At 39.4% G+C, this 23,960-nt stretch overlaps 1 long non-coding RNA gene across 1 annotated transcript; it reads left to right on the top strand.

Moving 5' to 3' along the window:
• The first annotated feature begins 147 nt into the window (after positions 1-147).
• Positions 148-23,960, top strand: LOC117797501. Its single transcript, XR_004622515.1, has 3 exons — positions 148-182; positions 292-380; positions 16,953-23,960. It is a non-coding gene; the product is annotated as an uncharacterized LOC117797501 (long non-coding RNA).

Genomic DNA, 23,960 nt, shown 5'->3' with positions numbered 1-23,960 from the left:
GAAATTCCAATCAACTGCCATTACCAACTGCCACCACTGGAGGGCGCCATCTTAGCCCTTCGCTCAGTGTTCTTTCCGCATATTTCATTGGCTCCCAGTTTCTATCACATGTTACTTCCCTTCAGCCAGAAAAACTTCCGGTAGCAACGTGAATTAGATTGTCAAGAGACAAATTGTCTCAGGTTTGTTTATGTGAATGTGTCTTGTTTCATTCTCAGTTTGGAAGGATAATCTTGCTGAATATAGAATTCAATGATGATGGTTTTATTTTTTCTTTCATTCTGGTTGTAGTTCTGCGTTATTGCTTTTGAGAAGGCAGCCATCCTCTCAAAGCCCGCAATGACATCGCCTCACAACAGCAGCTTGGCTTCTAACAAGAGGTTAGTTGCCTTTTAAATCATTGTTTACATGTTGGTAAATGTCCTTATTTCTTTGGCAATGTTGGTAGAAATGCATTTGTTAATTTCATCAGTATTATTTATATTTCATGTATATGTCGAATATGCTGTATGCTAAAACTTCAAAATTTATAGCTGTTTTTCAATCAAAAGTGTTGAATTTATACAAAGTAATTATATAAATGCAGTTATCTGACAGTAACATCACGTAAAGCAAAAGGGGGATAAGCAAGCATAAAAGTAACAAAAGCAAAAACCCCGAAATTTTCTTTATTTCTTATTAAATTATGTTTGAATAAATTAGATGCTAATTAAAATAATTTAGGCATATTTCCGAGCATAATCTCAAAATAGTAAAACCTTTTTCCTTATAATTGTTAATCTGCTTCTAATGTTGACCTGGATGAGAAATTTTATGAATAAGCTGACTTTTACTAAAGAAAATGAAGTGACACTTGTGTTACCTATAGCAAAAATTCTTATATTTACAGTAGTTGTATAACATGCAGCTTGCACAAAACATTTTATATTCTGTAATTTATATAAAATAATTAAAATAATCAATGTGATAATTTATGAAACAAGTGAAAGTAAAATGAAAATATTCATATTTTCACATGTGCTTAATATGTAATAATTTGGGTATTTCAAATAATAATTAAATGATTGTGAAACAAATAGTATTTGTAGAAAATGTCAAAGGATAAATACAATAAAGTATAAAATACCAGTGAGTGTATTAAATATGCTTAGTATTTAATGTAAATTAAATAAAAGATAATTTTTATATTTTTACCCTAGTATCAGATTATGAAGGAATTTAAAATGTTATTGTGTTTTGGAAAGAAATTTGACACTGTTCCACAAATTTTATATTTGCCTTTCCTTTTCATAGTAATTCCGCTTCTAGAACTGTATCTGACACAGCTGCTTAAACATGTACTGGGAAGGGGGCTCCTTAAGATGGGAGCTCTGATGTTCCAGCTCCCTGTTTGTTTGCCCCAGCAATGGCTTTCCCTTCCAGGCTCTCCGCCCTCTTTAAGAATTAACTTCAGAAAGGCAGTAAGAGCGGGGAAGCTCCCAGACCCAGGGGGTGGGGGTGACCTGTCCCAAAGAGAAGGCCTAGTCAGCTGATCCACCAACTGAATTCCCCCTCAGGTCCAGACTGGACCAGGAGGGCTTTAAGTTATTTCTGGTTATACTGTGTTCCTTTATTCAATTGCAAAAAGAAAGTGCTCCGTGTAGGGCCCAGGCTCTTAGCAGCAGTGTAGCACTCTGCCCTTCTTCGATTAAACCACTTTTTTCTTTTTTTTAAGTACATGAAAAGCAGAACAGTTGTAAAATAAAGTGTGTCCATACAGTGAATATTATACCACTTTTACAATCACTCTGTTAAATCTATATGTACTCACAGAAAACATCTTCAAGACACAATGTCAATTAAAAAGATAAATTGAAGACTTTCAAATAAGTGTACAGATGTATAAATACATTATTTATGTAACTATGTATGTGTGTTTGCATTTGCTAATACACACGTTTGATTGCTAATCATGGTTTCCTTCCACAAAGGGAAATACATTTGCATTTTTTTGCAAGTTTTAAGATAAGTACATGTGGTATTTGTAACTAATATAAAAGTCAAAGAAATAGTCACATGAAAACATAATATTAAAGGTTATTTTGAAATATCTACAATCCTGCTTTTTGTCTCTACCAAATTGCCTTTTTGGGTAATTTTATGTTAATTGATTCATACAATATGTGGTGTAATTTGCCTTGCTTCCTTCATTTGGCGTAGGGTTTTAGAGGTTCATCCATGTTCTAGCATGTATCAGAAATCAGTTCCTTCTCATTGCTGACTTAGAATTCCATTGTGTGGTTAATAACCACTTATCGTTTACCTGTTTATGAATTGATAGAGATTATAGTTCCTCCCAGATTTTGGATATAATGAATAAAGTGACTATGAACATTTTTGTAGAAGTAGATAAATACCTAGAAGTAGAGGGCTTGGATCATATGGTAGAGTATGTTGAACTTTTTAAGAAAATGCCTAAATGTTTTCCAAGTTATTGTACCGTTTTGTAATCTCAGCATCATTCTGTGAAGTTCCAGTTGTTCCACATCCACATCAACTTTTGGTTTTGTGACACTTCTAAAATTTACCCCTTAGAGAAGGTAGGAATTGCTATCCAATTATGGATTTTATTTTTATTTCCCTGGAAGACTAAAGGTGTTGGGAATTTGATCATGTGCTTATTGAATGTTCTCTAGTGAAATATTTACTAAAGATAAATTGTGTGCATATTTAAAAGTTATTTTCTGATTATTGATTGAGATAATTCTTTATGCATTCTGGATACAAGTCCCTTTTTCAGATATATCTGTTATAAATATTTTCTCCAGATCTGTGCCTTGTTTTCATTTTTTAACTTTTAGAAAGAGAAGTTTATATATTTGATGAAATACATTTTATTTTTAAAAAAAAATTTATGTATTTATTTGAGAGAGACAGAGAGAGAGCACATGAGGGGGGCGGGCAGAGGGAGAGAATCTTCAAATAGACTCGCCTCTGAGAGCGGAGCCTAATGTGGTGCTCTATCTCACAACTCATGAGACCACGACCCCAGCCAAACCTAAGAGTCAGACGCTTACCCAGCTGAGCCACCCAGGCACTCCACGTGTTATCTTTTTTTTATCCTAACAAATCTTTTTCTATAGCAAGGATTGAAAGATTTTTTCCTATGTGCATGTTTATAGTTTGTACTTTTATATTGAAGTCTAAGATCTATTTCAAGTTCATTTGTGTAGTGTGAAATTCATATCCAAATGCATTTTTCCACATGGTTATTCAGTTGTTACAGTAGTTATTGAGTAACTCTTCTTTCTTTCATTAGATTGGTTTGGCATCCTTGTCAAAAATTAACTGGCCAAATTTCTAGACTTTCTTTTCTGTTCTGTTCTGTTCTGTTCCATTGTCTCTTTATGCCAATATTATACTCTCTTGAATATTGAATATAAGAAGTTTTGAAATCAGGCAGTAAAGATCCTTCAACTTGTTTTAAAGTTTTGGGCTATTCAGAAAATTTATGTATATGTATCTGATATTTCTGAGTGTATTTAAGGTTTTGATTTCATTGTTACTCTCTGTATTTATGCAAGATGATAGCAATTTGAAATAAGCAAAACTTCCTTTAGTTGTCAAAAAAGTGAGTTGCACATTGTTACTGAAACATTATCAGGAGAAATAAACAGGGCTTGGAATGGGAACAGATCAAGGGAAAAAAAAGTCTCTATATAGTATCCAACAGTGATAACTAAACTCAGAAAGAAAGCATTATTTCTTTCAGAAGCTTCAACAATGATTTATTTTATCCTCTCTGAATTTTACCTGTCTCTAACAGTTAACAGTTATTTCCTAGATTGTTGCTAAGCAATGACTGTAAGCTTGTACCTTCTCAGTTTACCATTTGCTACACAGAATTTCTAGCATAAATCTTTGCCAAAATATTGCTTTTTTATTCTACAAATTAATAAAGTACACCTATCTTATGTAGAATTTAATACAATTTTTTTCTCAGTAATGCAGTCTTTAGGGAGGCAAAATTAAATTTGTTGGGTCATTGACTCTTATAGAATTTGGTTAATTTGTAATTCCTTTTTTTAGTACATACACACACACACACACACACACACACACACACACAGAGGCAACTGAACAGGATCTACATAAAAGAAAAGCAGACCATATCATCACTATGATATATGGTTCATCTGATTTGATTCAGCTCATTTCCCTGGAAGAGATGCCTGCTGGGAACTGTATCTTTTCTGCTTATTTTGAATGCACTAAAAGACCAATTATAAACACTGGCACAGCATTTTATAATCTTATTTGTACTTTTATATTTTGTTTTACAAACTTGTTTTAGTTTATTTTTCTATGGATCAAGTAAACCATCCAGACTTGTTGCAATAGTGGTAATGATACTTACCTGCAGTCCCAGTAAAAGAGTCCAAATCTTGGAATGAGGCTTAGTGAGTCCTTAAGCAAATAATTACATTTCTATAAACCTCAACTAACTTTATTGGCAAAATGAAGATAATAATTATTTCCTCCTAAACTGAGAAACTGTACAAATATATGCAATCCTCTAAAACAAAGTTTGTTGTTACATTTCAGCCAAGAAATTATGATCAAGGTCTATTTTTTTAAAAAAAGATTTATTTCTTTTAGAGAGAGAGCGTGTGAACACATGAGTGGGGGGAGGGGCAGAGGGAGAGGGAGAGAAAGAGAATCTCCAGTTGACTCCCCACTGAGCAGGAAGCCCAATGGGGGCTCGATCTCACAACCCTGAGATCATGACCTGAGGTGAAATCAAAAGTTGTATGCTTAACCAACTGAGCCACCCAGGCACTCCTCAGGGTCTCTCTCTTAGAACAGGGAAACATCTTTTCAATTCTTCTCCCCTCTTTTAATGTTTCTAACAATATTTTTTCTATGCTGATACCAAGTTTTACACAATTCTAACTATTTAAATGATAAGAAAATATTTCACTTCTCTCGTATTTATTTAGGTTTCTTTATTAAGTAGAACTTAAAAGGTTGTCCTTCTGTAGATGTTATCATGTTTTCTTTGCATCACAGATCAAGTCACTCTATTTGTCTTTCTCTTTGTAATTTGCACAGTGAAATTCTCTGAGATCCAAAGTGAATTTAGAATTCACTCAAAGTCACTCAGGTCACTCAAAATATATATTTTGGTATCTTGTGTTAACAGTAGATAGAATTTTTTGTCCAATAGTCAACTATTTGTCCTAACACTATTTAATAAATAATACTTTTTAACCCACTAAACTGGGGGTTTTATCTATATATCTTAAAATTTTATATAAGAGTCTATTTCTGGGCAAACTCATTTAATCTATTTATTTACCATTACCATACTTCTTTTGTATTAGATAATAATTTTAGTATCTCTTAGCCAAGGTTTCCTGCAGTCCCACTTTCCAAAATTCTATTACGGTTGCTTTGCTCTTAATTCCTCCCCATTCATTTGAGTTCGTTTTGGTTAATAAGAAGGTAATCATATTGGAACCAAATTGCACACTTTTTAGAAGAGATATAACTGAGCCAGTAGAGATAGGAAAGGAGACTGAATTACCACTTTTGGGAAAAATATTCTCTCCCTTATTTATGTACTGGGCCATTGGAAAAGAAAAAGGTACAACTTAAACAATAGAGGTTTTCTCATGGCTGAAATACTGCACTTGCCAGGTCATATAATAATCTAAGTATAATACTACCATTACTTAGATCATTATAGTTACATCCCTTTAAATGTTTGTTTAGGAGTAAGGACAAAGAATTAAACTATGGTATTGTTTGGGTGATTAAATTGTAGCTCATAATGGTTTAACCATTCTTTTTTTTTTTTTTTTATGTTATGTTAGTCCCCATACAGTACATCATTAGTTTTTGATGTAGTGTTCCATGATTCATTGTTTGCGTATAACACCCAGTGCTCCATGCGTGGTTTAACCATTCTGAGACTGATGCATAAAAATTTCTGGATATGTCAGAGCTACATTGTTATATTCAGCAAAGAAACAGGGACACTTGTTAGAATGAAGAGAAATCAGCTTAAATGTTACTTTTCCCTTGTTAGCAAGATAATTATTCAGTCGATACTCAGAGAGTAAGGCACTCTTAAAAAGAAAAAAAAAAGATAAATCAAAGAGAAGGTTCTGCTTATAGAACACTTTATTCTGAATTGTAAGATATCTGCATAAATACTTTTAATGCATACTAGAATGTGGTGAATGCCAAAATGAAAGTCACTGGGATGATGGACTTTAGAGGGGGAGAAGTTACTATCATACCCAGCAATCTGGTATGACTTCATGGTTGACTTGGCATGTGAGCTACACCTTGACAGATGGTTTAGATTTGGGGTTGATGAGATGGCATCACTGGAAGAGTTGAGACAAAGCCACTGAGGGGCAGAGACTTAGTATATATTCAGGAGAAACTAGGTAATTTATTTTGGCTAAAATATAAGAGTGTGTGAGAAAAAACAGTGGGAGATAATTTTGGAAAGACAGTTAGAGGCCAGATGGCAAAATATCTTGAACAGTAGCTATTAGATTTTGTATTTTATTTTGTTGGTAATTTGGGGCCTGTGAAGTATTTTTTTAAGGCATTGCTGTGAATGGTGCTATGCTTTAGAAAGGTTACGAAACTGATTATCTTCCTAGATAATAAGCAGTTAGACGGGCATTCATATAGTACTAGTGAGAGTCTAAGATTCTAAAATCACCAGGTTCAGAAAGGTTTAGATAATGTTATCTTACCAATGGCCATGAAAGTTTATCTACTAAGCCATTTCTCCTTTTGCACTATCATGTTTGATGTCAAATTAATATTTTTTCTTGTTTTTACCTTTATTTAAAGAAAGTTGTTAATATCCTTTGAAAGAAGTTAACTGAAGTATTCATTGCCCTTGAAATTATTAGAATAACAAATATGTGATATGAAATATTAAAGATTTCTAATGCATTAAAATAATTCTAAAAGATCATGTCATTTGAACATAAATTTGCATTGTATCTGTTTCATATATACATTTTTTTCTCAATATAGTTATAAATCAGTGCACCTTCAAGATATCTCTGCTATACCCAGATTAAGATATTGGAATATCACTACAGGTTAATTTAGTGTTTCATGTGAGATTATTCGTTTTATTTAATTTTTATATAAAACCCATACTCACCAGAAAACCTTCATTTTATTTATCATGTGCATTATTTATTGAATTATGGATATATGCAGTTGGTATTCATTTTGATAAACACTAAAAATGTAAATGAAGTCAACTCAATAATTAACTTGAGTGCTCATGCATTAAAAGAAATGACTAAAGAAGTAGCAAAATCTAGTTGTAACTGCTGGTAGTCCATTAGTAGAAACCAAATCAATTCTTAGTGACACATAATCTCGTTACATTGCAATAGCTAATGGATAATTTTTATTAAAAGTCAAATGTCAGGGCGCCTGGGTAGCGCAGTTGTTAAGCGTCTGCCTTCAGCTCAGGGCGTGATCCCGGCGTTCTGGGATCGAGCCCCACGTCAGGCTCCTCCACTGGGAGCCTGCTTCTTCCTCTCCCACTCCCCCTGCTTGTGTTCCCTCTCTTACTGGCTGTCTCTCTGTCACATAAATAAATAAATAAAATCTTTAAAAAAAAAAGTCAAATGTATAAAACATTGTTACTGTGCATTTTGTTTAGGAACTAACATTGATGCCCTATAAAAGACTGTAGCATAGGAATTTAGAAAACTGACAGGGATCAGGCTTTGTAATTCTTAGCACATGAGGAGATTTTCAAATTTAATGTTTATTAGTTTTGCACGTGTGAAGTTGCAGTTGTTGTCATATACTTGATCACTGCTGTCTTTTCAGTTGAGATGCTAACACATGGAAATATGTGGGAGTTATATAGGACCTACTAATGGACTGGATACAATAGAAAAACAAAAGATTGACCCCTAGATTTTGGTTTGCCTAACAGAATGGCTTCATGGTTTCTGTCTTGTGCAGTTAGGGCTGCCATAACAAAGTACCATAGATTAGGTGGCTTATAAAAAACAAATTTATTTCTCACAGTTCTGGGGCCTGGAGGTCTGAGATTAGAGTGCAAGTATGAACAGGTTGTGATGAGGGCCCTCATCCATGTTGTAGACTGTTATCTTCTTGTGTCCCCCCATGGCAGAAAGAGGGCTTGAAAACTCTCTGGGTTTCCTTTTATTAGGGCACTTATCCCATTTGTGAGGGCTCCATCCTCATGATCCAATTTCTCCCAAAGTCCCCACCTCCTAATATTATCGCAGTTGGGGTAGGATTTCAACATATGAGTTTTAGGAGGACACAGGCATTCAACCCATAACAGCTACCACTCACAGATAGTAGTGAGTGTAAGAAAAACAGAGCCAAGAGATAAAAATCTCAATAGCCTTTTACATATGATCTTGAAATACCTTTTATCTGATTGGGTAGAAATGGCAAGAATGCCATTAGATGTTAAGATATGGACTTCAGCAGTGAGATCTGTAACAGGGAGATGTTTTTTGGGAGCTGTTAGGATATAAATTGCTAATTGAAAGCATAAAAGTAAACTGGACTGCTCAAAAATAGTGAAAAGAGAAACTGATGTCCTGGGGTTGAGGCTTGGGGTATTTAATCATTGACTGCCTTAGTAAAGGAGATTGATCTTGAAAACAAGTCCAAGGAAAGGCAGGCAAAAAGGGTAAAGCCATTCAGAAGAGGGACTGCCGCAGCATCTTGGGGAACAAAATAAAAGTGTTACTGAGGGGCACCTGGGTGGCTCAGTCGGTTGAGTATCCAACTTTGGTTTCAGCTCAGGTCATGATCTCAAGGTCATGAGATTGAGTACCACGTGGGGCTCCGTGCTCAGTGTGGAGTCAGCTTGAGATTCGCTCTCTCCCTCTCCACCCCCTCACCTGCTCTTACATGCACACACGTGTGCACTCTCTCTCAAATAAATAAAATCTTTAAAGAAAAAGTGCTGAGATTAGGTTTATGAATAATTAATGATAATCTTTAACAGTTATTGAATGATTACTGTTTTCTTAGTACTAAGTACTTTATCTGGATTGATTCATTAGTCTTCAGTAACAGCATAAGGTACTATTATCTTTGTTCATCAATGAGAAAAACAGGGTTAGAGGAAGTAAGAAACATATACAAATTAACACAGGTAGTAATTGGTGTTTATGGGATTGGAACCCAGGCAACATAAATCCAGAGATTGCATACTTAGCCTATATGATCCGTTTCATCCCTAATCGTCTGAAAAAAATCCTCTTTGAATTTTTTCCTGTATGTGAAAGATAAACAGAAATTTGTCAGTAGAGAAAGGATTGAAGGCTGTCAAAATTGGGCTTTATTCTATGCTCATGTGATGTTCTGTTGAATGATAGAGTGAAGTGATACTGACTTCTTTTGAGCCTCCAAACTCGAGTCATGTAAGGATCCTTGAGTGACAAGACAATGATATCACACATGGTATTTTGGTTAGTTCTGACATTGTCTTGAAGAATTACATTCCAGTTTTCCTTTAAGGAATTATGCATCCTGAGATCTCAATTTCAAAGGTTTAAGTAAAGATAACCCAACCCTATTTCTGCTAGGGTTGCATAAACTAAGTATATCAAAAAGAGTGTCGTGCTCAACTGCCCAAAGAATTGATTGATACTGGCTTTTTTGATATATAAAACTCTGTTTTGGGGGTGCCTGGCTAGCTCATTTGGTAGAACATGCAACTCTTAATTTTAGGGTCACTACACTGGGAGTAGAGCATACTAAAAACAAACACAAAACAAAACAACTCTGTTTTTAAAAATTTGGAATTCTAACTCTATTAAGATAATATAAAAATCTCTTTTAAATTTGCTGCCTTGATTTCTTCTAGAAGGTTAATTCCTTGCTACTGCCCTAATCTGTGGAGATTACAATGTTATTCTCCTAGACTGCTATGTCATGTTGAGGCAGGAGCAGGGTCCTAAAAATACCACAGCAGATTTAGTTGTTGATTCAAGGCAACTGTCCAGAGAGTTTAAGTGAGGATCATTCCACACGTAATTAGTAATTCCCATGTTATTTGAATTACATGAAGTGTGTTCACACTTTAGCATCATTTATTCCTTGGTGCACTCGAGATCTTGCACTCGAGGTCTCTAACACCACCCTCAAGATAGATGATTTCTTAAGAGAATTCACAGAAACCAGGAAAGCTATTAAAATTACAGTTTATTACAGCAAAAAGATACATATGACAGTCAGGAAAGGGAAAGAGCACATAGGGAGGAATCCAGGAGACACCAGGCGTGGCTTCCAGTTACTCTCTTCCTGTAGAGTTGCACACACAGTGCTTCATTTTTCCAGCACTAACGTGCTGTGGCACACGCAGAATGTTGACAGTCTTGGTCACGTAAGCATGGAGCATGTCCACCGCTGACCTTAGCAACTCCATCTACAGCCCTCATGGACGACACACTGAGGCAGGATGCCTCAATGCTTCAAAGTGCCAGACATTATCAAAACAGGTATTTACCGTAAATCACATCACTAGCATCAACTATCTGGTATGGCCCAAAGCATCAGATATACAAACACATGCTTATCAGGTAGGATATTCTAAGAGCTCAGAGGTTACATATCAGGAGCTGGATAAGGGCCAGCCCTGAAGAAGTTAGGCAAGTAAAGGCTTTGAGCAATCCAGGCCTCAGAGTTAAACTTTGAAGTTACTTTTTATGTATAGTATTATAATATTATGAATCATATTATGTATGTTACTTTTACGTATAGTATTTTGTCCTACATAATGTCTTAGTGATTTTTTGGTATATGTGAAAATGATTTCTAACTTTCTGTTTTCATTTTCCATTTTATAAAACACTTTTAATTCTAATTCTTTTACTTCTAATTCTCATGACTTTGAGTTGTCCAGTATTGCCTAAAAATATATGCAATCATAACTTCTTATACGTTTACAAAATAGTTATCTTTCAGTATTTTCTGATATTGCTGGGCCTTACTTCTTATTTTTGTCTAATTAAATGAATTTAACTTCTGGGGAAATTTTTAGATGACTGAGGTGATAATTTTCTCATTGCTAAATTAAATGAGAAAATAGAGAAGCCTTCAGCATGTGCAATAAGTGTGACATGAGAGAAAACAGAGTAAGAATTTTTTATGAATTAGAGTTATTGTGATATATATATATATATATATATATATATATATATATATATGATTGAAAAATGTGACAGGTCCTGATGCAGTTGTATTTCAAAAATGCAGAAAGCACAAAACAGTAATAATTTCTAGGAAGAAAAATAAGAAACTGTTTTATAATTGAGAAGAAACATGAATGTGACCATGATAGGCACTGAAATAATAAACAACCAAACAAAAACATTAACAAAGACATGATAATAGAAGTTAAGGGCAAATAATTAATTAATTGGACATCTGTTTTTTGCTCTTTTCACTGTCCAGTTCCCATTTTTCTGGTGCATCTTTAGGAGACAACCCCAAATTTCACTTCCTTACACCTCAGGGGAGAAGATATGACTCCACTAATCAATCCTCCATCCCCCTGGCCAAAGTGCTTGGTCTAGGGGTGAATCCATAATCCTTGTTAGGTCAGTGTGAAGTCTTTTCCTGACACTGATGGAAACACAAGTTTTTTTCCTGCTGTATTTGGTAAATTTGGACAGGAGAAAAGTGGCTATCAAGCTAACTGCACAATAAATCCCGAGGGGATTTGTTAAAGCCTGTTACCCAGGTCACAACCTACATCAACTAAATCAAAATTTCTGGTTTATAGAATCTGTGCTTCACTTGAGTTTACAGACTCCTTAGGGAATTCTGATTGGCATTCAGTGTTAAAAACCCGAGAATAGCGATTCTCAAACTTTCGGATGCCCCTGCATCAAGAGTGGGCTTGATAAAAACTAGATTGTTTAGCCCAACCACACCATTTCTTTTTCGTGAGGTATGGGGAGGTGGGATGGGGAATTTGTATTTCTATTAATTGCCCAGGTGATGCTGATTCTGGATCAGACTTTAAAAATCACAGCACTACTCTGTGAAGGTTTGCATATGATAGTGAAAAGGATGCTTTGCTTTTGAAGAGAGGAAAACATTAGAAGTTAAAAAAAAAAAAAAGACTGGGGTGCCCGGGGGTGTAGTTGGTTAAGTGTCTGGCTCTTGATTTCGGCTCAGGTCACAATCTCAGGGTCTTGGATCCGAGCTCCAAGTCCTGCTCTGCGCTCAGTGGGGAGTCTGCTTGAGGATTTTTCTCTCTCTGCCTCTGCCCCTGCCCCCACTGGCGTACTCTCTCTCTCTCTCTCATATAAATAAATGTATCTTTAGGGAAAAAATGCAGAAATTTCAAGTAAGTGTAGTGTTATAGGTCGACCTCGTTGACTTTTGAGAGCTTGTATTTAGAAGATTCCAGTGTATGTCACTGATGCTGTTTAGTGGTCACATTACGAGGTCTGGCAGTGGGTCAGTATGACTAGTGGTGATAACTACTATGTGATGTGCTTATACTAAAGCTGCACTACATCTTAAGGTTTTCATCTCATTGCACCTTCACTACCCAGGGAAGGTATTCAGATACGTCTAGTGTAGCGATAAAGAAACTGAAGATCAGAGTTAAGTATTTTGCATGTGGCCACAGAACAAATAAGTGGGAGAACTGAGATTGGAAACTAGAAAAACCGACTCTAAAAGCTATGCTAATGCCCAAGATTAGGAGGTGGAGGAGGCTTCATAGCAGATGGAGGTAACTGGCCCATGTCCTTCAGTGTGGGGAAACCTCTGGTATGAGGTCAATCTGAGGACACAGCAGTATGTAGCCACCACTAAAATGTAGCTTCAGGTCTGTTTCCACACGTCTTGAGGAGGATTTAAAAATGTACCGAGTGTGCCAATAATTCAAGTGTTCTGAGTTAAGGTACTGTGGGTCAGACATATCCCTGAATATCTGCATTCCTTTGGATATTAAAAGCTCCTGTTAAGTGAGAGGGTGGCCCAAGACTTCAAAGACGAAAACACTACATGCCAAATAACCTATTCCACAATGAGGTGGTATATGATCTTGCAAAGGACCTCACCAGACCTGGTTCTGCCGCCATCAGCCTGCTACTCAATTAAGATGTGCAGGAGAGTTGAGGTAGAAAAGAGAAGAATGTTCTTTCTCCCATTCTTCTACTATTTATCTACATTTGTTTATTGTGCTCACATGTGATGTTACATTAGTTTCAGGTGTACCACACAGTGATTCCACAAGTCTGTATGTTGTGCTGTGCCCCCCACAAGTGGAGGTACCGTCTGTCACAATACAATACCATTGACTGTATTCCGTATACTGTACCTTTTATTCCAGTGAATTACTCATTCCATTAACTGGAAGCCTGTGTCTCCCACTTTCCTTCACCCATTTTTCCCATTCACACCCTTGCAACCATCAGTTTGTTCTCTGTATTTTTGGGTCTATTTCTGCTTTTGGTTTGTTAATTCATCTGTTTTGTATTTTAGATTCCACATGTAAGTGAAATCATATGGTATTTGTCTTTCTCTGACTTATTTCACTTAGCATAATACCCTCTAGGTCCATCCATGTTGTTGCAGATGGCAAGCTCTCATTCTTTTTATGGCTGAGTAATATTCCATTGTATATATATACTACATCTGCTTTATCCATTTATCTATCAGTGAACACTTGGGCTGCTTCTGTGTCTTGGCTATTGTAAATAATGCTGCAATAAACATAGGTGTTCATATATCTTTTTGAATTAGTGTTTTTGTTTTCTTTGGAATTACTGTATCTTATGATATTTCTATTTTTAATTTTTTTTGAGGAACCTACATACTGATTTCCACACTGGCTGCACCAATTTGCATTCCCACCAACAATGCACAAGGGTCCTTTTTTCTCCACATCCTTAACAACACTTGTTATTTTTGTCTTTTTCATTCTAGCCATTCTGATAAGTCTCTGAAGTGATATATCATTGTGGTTTTGATTTGTATTTCTGGTTGTCTTCCTTGGAAAAGTGTCTAGTCATGTCTTCTGCCCATTTCTTAACTGGATTAATTTTTGGGGTGGGGTTGAGTTTTGTAAATTCTTTACAGATTTTGGATACTAATCCTTTATCAGATAGGCCATTTACAAATATCTTCTCCCATTCCCTGGGCTGCCTTTTAGTTTTGTTAATTGTTTCCTTCACTGTGCAGAAGCTTTTTATCTTGATGAAGTCCCAAAAGTTCATTTTTGCTTTTGTTTCCTTTGCCTTTGGAGATGCAACTAGCAAGAAGTTACTATGGGGGCGCCTGGGTGGCACAGCGGTTAAGCGTCTGCCTTCAGCTCAGGGCGTGATCCCGGTGTTATGGGATCGAGCCCCACATCAGGCTCTTCCGTTGTGGGCCTGCTTCTTCCTCTCCCACTTCCCCTGCTTGTGTTCCCTCTCTCACTGGCTGTCTCTATCTCTGTCGAATAAATAAATAAAATCTTTAAAAAAAAAAGAAGTTACTATGGCTGAGGTCAAAGAGGTTGCTGCCTGTGTTCTCCTCTAGGATCTTGATTGTTTCCTATCTCACATTTAGGTGTTTCATCCATTTTGAATTTATTTTTGTATATGGTGTAAGAAAGTGGTCCAGTTTCATTCTTCTGCATGTTGCAGTCCAGTTTTCCCAACACCATTTGTTGAAGAGACTGTCTTTTTTCCATTGGATATTCTTTCTTACTTTGTCGAAGATTAGTTGACTGTACAGTTGTGGGTCCATTTCTGGGTTCTTTATTCTGTTCCATTGGTCTATGTGTCTGTTTTTGTGCCAATACCATACTGTCTTGATGACTAGAGCTTTGTAATATAGCTTGAAATCCAGAATGGTGATGCTTCCAATTTTGTTTTGCTTTTTCAGGATTGCTTTGGTTATTCAGAGTCTTTTGTGGTTCCACACAAATTTTAGGATTATTTGCTCTAGCTGTGAAAAATGCTATTGGTAATTTGATAAGGATTGCATTAAATGTGTAGATTGCTTTGGGTAGCATAGACATTTTAATAATGTTTGTTCTTCTAGTCCATGAACATGGAATACTTTTCCATTTTTTTGTGTCCTCTTCGATTTCAGTCATAAGTCTTCTATAATTTTCAGAGTACAGAACTTTACCTCTTTAGTTAGGTTTATTCCTAGGTATCTTATTGTTTTTGGTGCAATTGCAAATAGAATTGATTCCTTAATTTATTTTTCTGCTGCTTCATTATTGATGTATAGAAATGCAACATATTTCTGTACATTGATTTTATATCCTGCAACTTTGCTGAATTCATGTATTAGTTCTAGCAATTTTTTGATGGAGTCTTTCAGGTTTTCTACATAGAGTATCATGTCATCTGCAAATAGTGAAAGTTTGACTTCTTCCTTGCCAATTTGGATGCCTTTTATTTCTTTTTGTTGTCTAATTGGTGATACTAAGACTTCCAGTACTATGTTAAATGGTAATGGTGAGAGTGGACATCCTTGTCTCATCCCTGACTGTAGGGGAAAGCCTCTCAGTTTTTCCACAGTGAGGATGATATTAGCTGTGGGTCTTTCATATATAGCCTTTATTATGTAGCCCTCATATCTATTCAAGAAGAATTGCTCTATAAATAGGTGTAGATTTGGTGTATCCCAACAGCAGGTGAATTCAAGTTCTTCCTACATTGCCATCCTGGACCAGAACTCCTTCACAAAGTATTTTTAAAAGAGTTGTAATGGGAGGTATTTTCTCCAAACTCATGAGACAGGGAAAGATGGTTTTCTTATTCTCTCAAGCCTAGTGCAAAGGGCTTTAGAACATTTGCCCCCATCAAGGTCAGCCCTGCAGTAAATTCACTGCACACACAATGAGTGATCTTCACAACTCTGAGAGAAAAGCAGCTCTTCAAGAAAGCCTACAATCCAAAAATAGATGTTTACGTAACTGGTGCAAAGGAGCACTGGAGATGATCGATTATTGACACATTCTCTGAGAATGATGAGGAGCGCACAACACTGGAGAGAGCTGCAGGAACTCACACCTGTGGTGGTTTCCTCCTGTATGTTGTGGGCTGCAGCACTGATGGGGTGAAGTGACATTATTGACTGCTCCAGAGGATCAGGAACTTCAGTGGTCAAAAGAGGATCCTCCTCAGTGATCACAGCAGTCCAGTAAGTGCTTCTTCCTGTGCCATTCAGTGGATATGAAATAGCAGCATTCCCTAAGATCATCTGGAATGCTTGATGCAAATCACATTCCTGTGCCCATTGCCAGTGCCCAAGGTTCTAATCCAGTACATGTGGAGAAGGGTATGAGGGATTATATTTTTAATGAGTACCTAGGTGGTGATGTTGTAGCTGCACTGGGCCACCCCTGCCTTACATCTAGGGTTAGTGATTGCAGGAAGATTGTCCAAGAATTAAACAACGTAGGTAAATCAGGAAGCTGGCCATACAAAAAGAACACAGACTGTGCCGAGTTAAAGGAATGCACAGAAAGCAGATATCATGGCTATTCTTTTCCTCTAATTTAAATAGAATAAAATCATTCCATTTCAAGAGAAAACAACCAAAGGGAAAAGGCATTTTAAGGATTCACATGTATATATTCTCTAAGCTCAATTAAATGTGTCATGTCATTCATAAATTACTGGCGTAGCCCACCGAAACCAGCCCCACCGTATGTAATTTGCTGCAACTAGGTGATCAGGTTGGGCATGCCGACATGGTGTGTTTGGGAACGCGGGTTGGCAAGGCAGGAATTCTGCGGCCAGCCTGCAGTAGGTTTCAGAGGTTTGGAGAAGAGAAGGGACTCCGCCTATCCAGAGTCATTCCCATCAGATCACACAATGAGTTACTCGAAGCCAGTATTCACTAGGGACTAGATGCCAATTTGCAAGCCATCTCCTGCAACCTGTTGCTTTCCTTTCTTCCAGAAGGCGGCGGGTTCCTTGCTCCTGGCCTGATCTGCGGACGCTGCTCTGCTTCCCATGGAGTCCCGTGGGGTCGCTCGGCACCTCGTTCTCCCAGCAGTGATGGGTGGACAACGTGTGCAGGTTCCTGTGCTAGCATGTCTCAGGCCCAGCTCCACTGTAGCCGCTTCAGCCAAGCAGCTGAGAGACAGTGTCCGATCTCCTTGGTTTGCAGGCTCCAGAATATGTGACTTTGCAGTGCTTCCAGGGTGTTCCGTGGGTCGTGCTTGCTAGTTTGCCCTCCGGTGATGTGTGGAAACTTGTGCACGTTGTGGTGCCCGTCGCCCCATCCCAGCTTCACTGTGACTGCTGAAACCCAAGGCTGCAGGAATCCCTATGTTCGACCCACGAGACCTTCACTCACAAAATGTCTGCAGTTTTCAGTGCATTTCTTACCACCACCGGCTTCCCTGTGGCTGACTAACGCAAAGTATTCAGAAAGCATGCCTGATGTCCTTGGCTTTGATGCACCAGACTCTTTTGGTTCATTTAATTGAAATCACGATTCCATTAAGATTATTGAGAGAGCTCCCAAGAACCTGCTGTGTCCCTGTTGGAGCAGGCAAATCTCTGGCTCCAGAAGGATCTGTGGGTGTACAGAGCATCCAGGCCAGTCCGACTGGTAATGATTACTGGTTTTGACCATAGTATGGGTGAAAACGTACGCACTTTTCAGTGAATTTCTTCCCGTCATCGTACGTCACTGCGGCTGATTAACCCAAAGTATTCTGAGCATGCCCGGTCTCCTTGGATTTAGCGCTCCAAACTCCTTTTCTTTCATTTAATTGGAATCCTAATTCCATCAATATTGTTGAAATCTCTCTCCTGAAACTGCTGTGAAGCCCTAAATCAGCAAGCTGATTCCTCAGTGTAGACTGATCTGGGGGGCGTTCCTGTGTTTCTAGGTGATTCTCAGTGGAAACGAAACCTGATTTTGCCGGAGGTGATGTGTGAATATGTATCCACATTTCAGTGCATGTATTCCCTAGTCAGATAGTTCCGCCATGTACACCAAAGCTCTCAGAAATCATGGCTCTTCTCTTAGTCTTTGCTATAAGACAATTACTAGTTTTACATATTTGGAATCCTATTCCATCAATATTATTGAAATATCTCTCCTGAAACTGATGTAGTGCCCAGAGGTAGCAGGCTGATTCCTTCCTCCCCCAAACTAGGGATATTCAATACTTATATGGGATTCCGTTTGGGTGGTACTTCTAGTTTTTTGATGAGTGACATATGAAAAATTGTGCACTTTTCAGTGCATTTCTTCCCATCACCGGTTTCACTGTGGCTAATTGACCCAAAGTATTCTGAAAGTATGCCTGGTGTCCTTGGCTTTGGTGCCCCAAAGTCCTTTTGTTTCACATAGTTGGAAACTTAATTCCATTAAGATTGTTGAGATATCTCTCGTGAACCTGCTGGGGTCCCTATTTCAGCAGGCTGATTGCTGGCTCCAGAACGATCTGTGGGCATTCAGAGAATCCAGGCCCCGAGCCTCTGGTAATGATTACAGGTTTTGACCATAGTATGTGTGAAAACGTGTGCAGTCTTCAGCGCATTCATTTCCATCACCAGGTTGCCCGTGGCTGATTAACCCAAAATATTCAGAAAGCATGCCTGGTGTCCTGGGCTTCTGTGCTGCAGACTCCCTTAATTTCATTTCACTGGACTCCTAATTCCATCAAAATTGTTGAAATCTCTCTCCTGAAAAGCCTGTGGAGCCATAATTCACCAACCTAATTGCTCAATGGAGACTATTCTGGGGGGCGTTCCCGTGTTTCTAGGTGATTCCCAGTGGCAATGATTACTAGTTTTGCTGGCAGTGCCTTGTGGATACGTGTCCTCGTTTCAGGGCATCTCCTCCGATGTCTGATTGACTTTGGACACTTACACCAACGTTGTCAGAATCCGTGCCCCTTCTCCGGGGCTTTGTTGTAGGGTAATCCATCATTTTACATGTGTGGTGTCCTAATTCCATCGATATTGTTGAAATATCTGTCCTAAACTGATGGGATGCCCAATGGTAGCAGGCTGATTCTTCCCTCCACCCTGATCTGGAGATGCTCATTGTTTGTAAGGGCTTCCCTTTGGCTGGTACTTCTAAACCTCCCAGCAGTGACGTATGAAAACTTGTGCTCTGTTCAGTGCATTTGTTCCCATCACCGGCTTCCCTGTGGCTGATTACCCGCAAAGTATTCAGAAAGCATGCCTGATGTCCTTGGCTTTCATGCTCCAAACTGCTTGGTTTCATGATATTGGAAGCCTAATTGCATTAAGATTGTGGAGAGATCTCTCCTGAACCCACTGTGGTCCCTATTTCAGCAGCCTGATTGCTGGCTCCAGGCAGATGTGTGGGCTTTCAGAGCAAGGAGGCCGGTCCCACTGGTAACGATTACTAGTTTTCCCCCCCAGTGTGTGTAAAACGTGTGCACTGTTAGGTGCATTGCTTCCCATCGCCAGCTCACTTGGCTCATTACCCAGAGTTGTTCACGACACACACCTAATCCCTGGTTTTGGTTTTCCAAACTCCTTTTGTTTCATGTAATTGGAGTCCTAAGTCCATTCATATTGTTGATGTATCTCTCTTGAATATGCTATGCTCCCTATTTGAGCAGGCTCCTTTTTTTTGGGAAACAGAGCTGTGCGCATGCCAAGAAATGGAGGTGTCCTGTGGCTCATGCGTTCTAATTTCCGCAGCAGTGATGCGTGGATACTTGTGCATTTTTCAGTGCACATTACTTCTCTTCACCGGTTTCACTGAGGCCGAATAACCAAAGTATTCAGAAAGCATGCCTGGTGTCCTTGGCTTTAGTGCTGCAATCTGCTTTTGTTTCATTTCGTTGGAATCCTAATTCTATCAGTATTGTTGAAATCTCTCCCCCGGAACGCCTGTGGAGCCATATTTCAGCAAGCTGATTGCTCAAGGGAGACTGATCTGGGGGGCGTTCCCGTGTTTCTAGCCGATTCCCAGTGGCAATTATTATTACTTTGCTGGGAGTGCCTTGTGGATACGTTTCCTCGTTTCAGGGCATCTCTTCCGATGTCTGCTTGACTTTGGACACTTGCACCAACGTTGTCAGAATCTGTGCCCGTTTTCCAGGGCTTTGTTGTAGGGTAATCCATCATTTTACATTTGTGGAGTCCTAATTCCAGCAATATTGTTGCAATATCTGTCCTGAAACCGACAGGATGCCGAACCATAGCAGGCTGATTCTTCATCCAGCCTGATATGGAGATTTTCAGTGTATGTAAGGGCTTCCTTTTGGCTGGTACTTCTAAGTCTCCCACCAGTGACGTTGAAAACTTGTGCTCTGTTCAGTGCATTTGTTCCCATCACCGGCTTCCCTGTGGCTGATTACCCGCAAAGTATTCAGAAAGCATCCCTGGTGTCCTTTGCTTTAGTGCTGCAATCTCCTTTTGTTTCATTTCGTTGGAATCCTAATTCCATAAGTGTTGTCGAAATTTCTCTCCCGAAACAACTGTGGGGCCATATTTCAGCAAGCTGATTGCTCAAGGGAGACTGACCTGGGTGGCCTCTCCATGTTTCTGGGGGATTCCCAGTGGCAATGATTACTCGTTTTGCTGACAGTGTCTTGTGAATACGTGTCTCCTTTTCAGTTCATCTCATCCGATTTATGATTGAATTTGGACACTTACACCAACGTTGTCAGAATCTGTGCCCCTTCTCCTGGGCGTTGCTGTAGGATAATTCCTCGTTTTACATATTTGATGTCCTGATTCCATCTATATCGTTGAAATATCTGTCCGAAATCTGTGGGGATGCCCAGCCGTAGCTGGCTGATTCCTCCCTCCTGCCTGATCTGGAGATATTCAGGGTTTGTATGGGCTTCCCTTTGGGTGGTACTTCTAGTTCTCCCAGCAGTGATGTGTGAAGACTTGTGCACTTTTCAGTGCATTTCTTCCCATCGCCGGCTTCACCGTGGCTGCTTAACCAAAGTATTGAGAAAGCATGCCTGACGTCCTTGACGCTGATGCTCCAAACTGCTTGTTTTTATTTAATTTAAACCTAATTGCATTAAGATTGTTGAGATATCTCTCTTGTACCTGTTTAGGTCCCTAATTCAGTAGTCTGATTGCCGGCTCCAGACAGATGTGTTCACGTTCACAGCAATGAGGCCAATCCCACTGGTAAAGATTACTAGTTTCCCCCCCCAGTGTGTGTTAAAACGAGGGCACCGTTTAGTGCATTTCTTCCCATCACTGAGTTCACTTGGCTGATGACCGGAAGTAATTCACGAAGCACTCCTAGCCCGTGGATTTGGTTTTCCAAATTCCTTTTGTTTCATTTCATTGGACTTCCAATTCCATCAATATTCTTGAAATCTGTCTCTTGATACGCCTGTGGAGCCATATTTCAGCAAGCTGATTTCTCAGTGCAGACTGATCTGGGGGGCGGTCCTGTGTTTCTAGGTGATTCCCAGTGGCAATGATTACTAGCTTTGTTGGCAGTGACTTGTGAATAGGTGTCCACATTTCAGTGCATCTTATCTGATGTCTGATTGACTGTGGAGACTTACACCAACGTTGTATAAACCGTACCTCTTCTCCGGGGTGTTGCTGTAGGATAATTTTTTGTTTTATATATTTGGAATCCTAATTACATCAATATTGTTGAAATGTCTATTCTGAAACTGATGTGGTGCCCAGACCTAGCAGGCTGGTTCGTTTCTCCAATCTGATCTGGACATATTCATTGTTTCTATGGGCTTCACCTAGGTGGTACTGCTAGTTCTCCTACCAGTAATGTGTGAAGACGTGTGCACTTTTCAGTGCTTTTCGTACCATCGCTGGCATCACTGTGGCTGATTAAGCCAACGTATTCAGTGAGAATGCGTGGTGTCTTTGGCTTCGATGCTCCAAAGTCCTTGGTTTCATGTAATTTGAACCCTAACTGTATTAAGATTGTTGAGATATCTCTCGTGAAGCTGCTGTGGTCCCTATTTCAACAGACTCATTGCTGGCTCCAGACAGAGGTGTGGGCGTTCAGAGCAACCCGACCAGTCCCACTGGTAATGATTACTAGTTTTCCCCCCAGTGTGTATAAAAAGGTTTGCAGTGTTCATTACATTTCCTCCCGTCCCTGGCTTCACTTGGCCCATTACCCGAAGTTACTCAGGAAGCCATGCTAGTCCCTGGATTGGTTTTCCAAACTCCTTTTGTATCATGTATTTGGAATTATAATTCCTTTCTTCCCATTGATGTATCTCGCCTGGATCAGCTGTCTTCCGTATTTCAGCACGCTTATTTTTTTGTGGAAACGATTCTGTGTGCTTTCAAAGTTCTAGAGAGGTCCGGTTGCTCTGGCGTACTAATTACCCAGCAGTGATGAAAGCAGACTTCTACACTTTGCGGTGGCTTTCACCCATCGCAGCTCCCTGTGGACGTTGAAGCGAAGTCTGCAGGTAAGGCAGCTGTGCTCTCTGGATTTGCTGATCCAAAATACTATTCTTTATATAGTCGGAATGCTAATCCCAATAAGGTTGAAGAAACACGTCTTCTGAGCTTGACGTTTTGCCCTCTGCCGCAAGCCGAGCCCCTCTTGCTGCCCTGACTGGCGGCGGTTTTGATGCCATTCCTCAGAGCTGAATGTTGAAACCGAATCAGGCAGTGTGTCCTATCGAGATCCGGAGAGCACATGATGAAGAGAATCGTTTTCTCCACCTTCGGCACCTGAGGAGTCCTCTGAGTTCTTCTCAGTAACCCGTGTGGCTTCCTCTATTCCCTCCGAGGTTGGTCGGGGTAGGAGGGCTCAAGAACTTCCGATTTCTCCCAGCAGGGTGGCTTTGCTGGATAAAGGGAACTTGCTTCGGGAAACACTGATCCGCCTAGGAGTTCACTTCGAAAAACGCCAAACCAAACGTCTGTTCAGAACGTGGACTAGCGGATGACGTTCCTGTTTCTCTTTTAATTTTTCCTGACGGAACTCTCAAGTTAGTCACATACACTGAAATTGAGTCTACAGGTACAGGATGCACAAAGTTAGGATTTCTAAAGAAGTTCCTGGCTGTGCAAATACTTTCATAAGGTCACTGTTATTGACGGCCAGTACTTATTAGCTCACTCCCAGTTTCACATCCTACCAACAAGCCTGGAGTCGAGTCATATGACAACTGCTAAGAGCACCTGAGTTCTGGGTGAGGCATCACACTAAGACTTCTGTTTCGCATCTCATTTCCAGTATGCTGCGTGGGGAATGCAGGAGAGTGTGACCCTCTAGCAAGAAAGGAACCAAGGATACTAAGGAAATGACTTTGTTCAGGCCACGGGGAGAATTGGTGGCAGAGGTTAGCTTGGATGCTAGCAAAGCAGGAGCCCAAAGCTGTGCCCTGGATCAGGGCGAGGAGGAGGTGTCATGCCTGCTGGAGGTAACTGGTCCGTTGTCCTTCTGGGCAGGGAGACATTTTCTCCATGGCCCGTCTGAGGCCACAGCAATGTGCATCCACTACTGACGGCTTTGTGGTCGCTTCAGGCCCCGTCTCCTCTCGTCTCAGAAAGGTCGTCACATCCGCCCCTATTGCCTGTAGGGAGAGGCATCGTGCGTGAAGGTCTCGTGGGTGGAACATAGGCCCGGAAGCCTGCATTCAGCCGGGTGTGGAGGGCAGCAGTTCCCCTACATGAGCATCTGGCCAGAGACAGCCAAGGGTGAGCCCTTGCTTGGTTTTGTTTTTGTTTTTGTTTTTGTTTTGGGGGGGGACTTACAGCCTGTACGAATGTATGAGTATATATTTCTGTTAATTCCATGTTTCCTGTGATGTTTTTTTTTTTTTAGACCATGAAAAATCGTTTATGGGATAATCAGCTAATCAGAAATTAAAAGTTATCCATAATAGTTCACCTGAAAGTATATAAAGTGTTAATGAAGTTTTTCAATGCTATTGAATTAATCCTCATAAACAGTCTCTTTGTGAATTTTATTCCAATGGTGATATTTATACAGTAAAGACAACC

Source organism: Ailuropoda melanoleuca, chromosome X (assembly GCF_002007445.2).
Source record: "Ailuropoda melanoleuca isolate Jingjing chromosome X, ASM200744v2, whole genome shotgun sequence".
NCBI lineage: Eukaryota > Metazoa > Chordata > Mammalia > Carnivora > Ursidae > Ailuropoda > Ailuropoda melanoleuca.
Note: the sequence above shows the minus strand (reverse complement) of the source record. Positions and strands in the feature narration are given on the sequence as shown.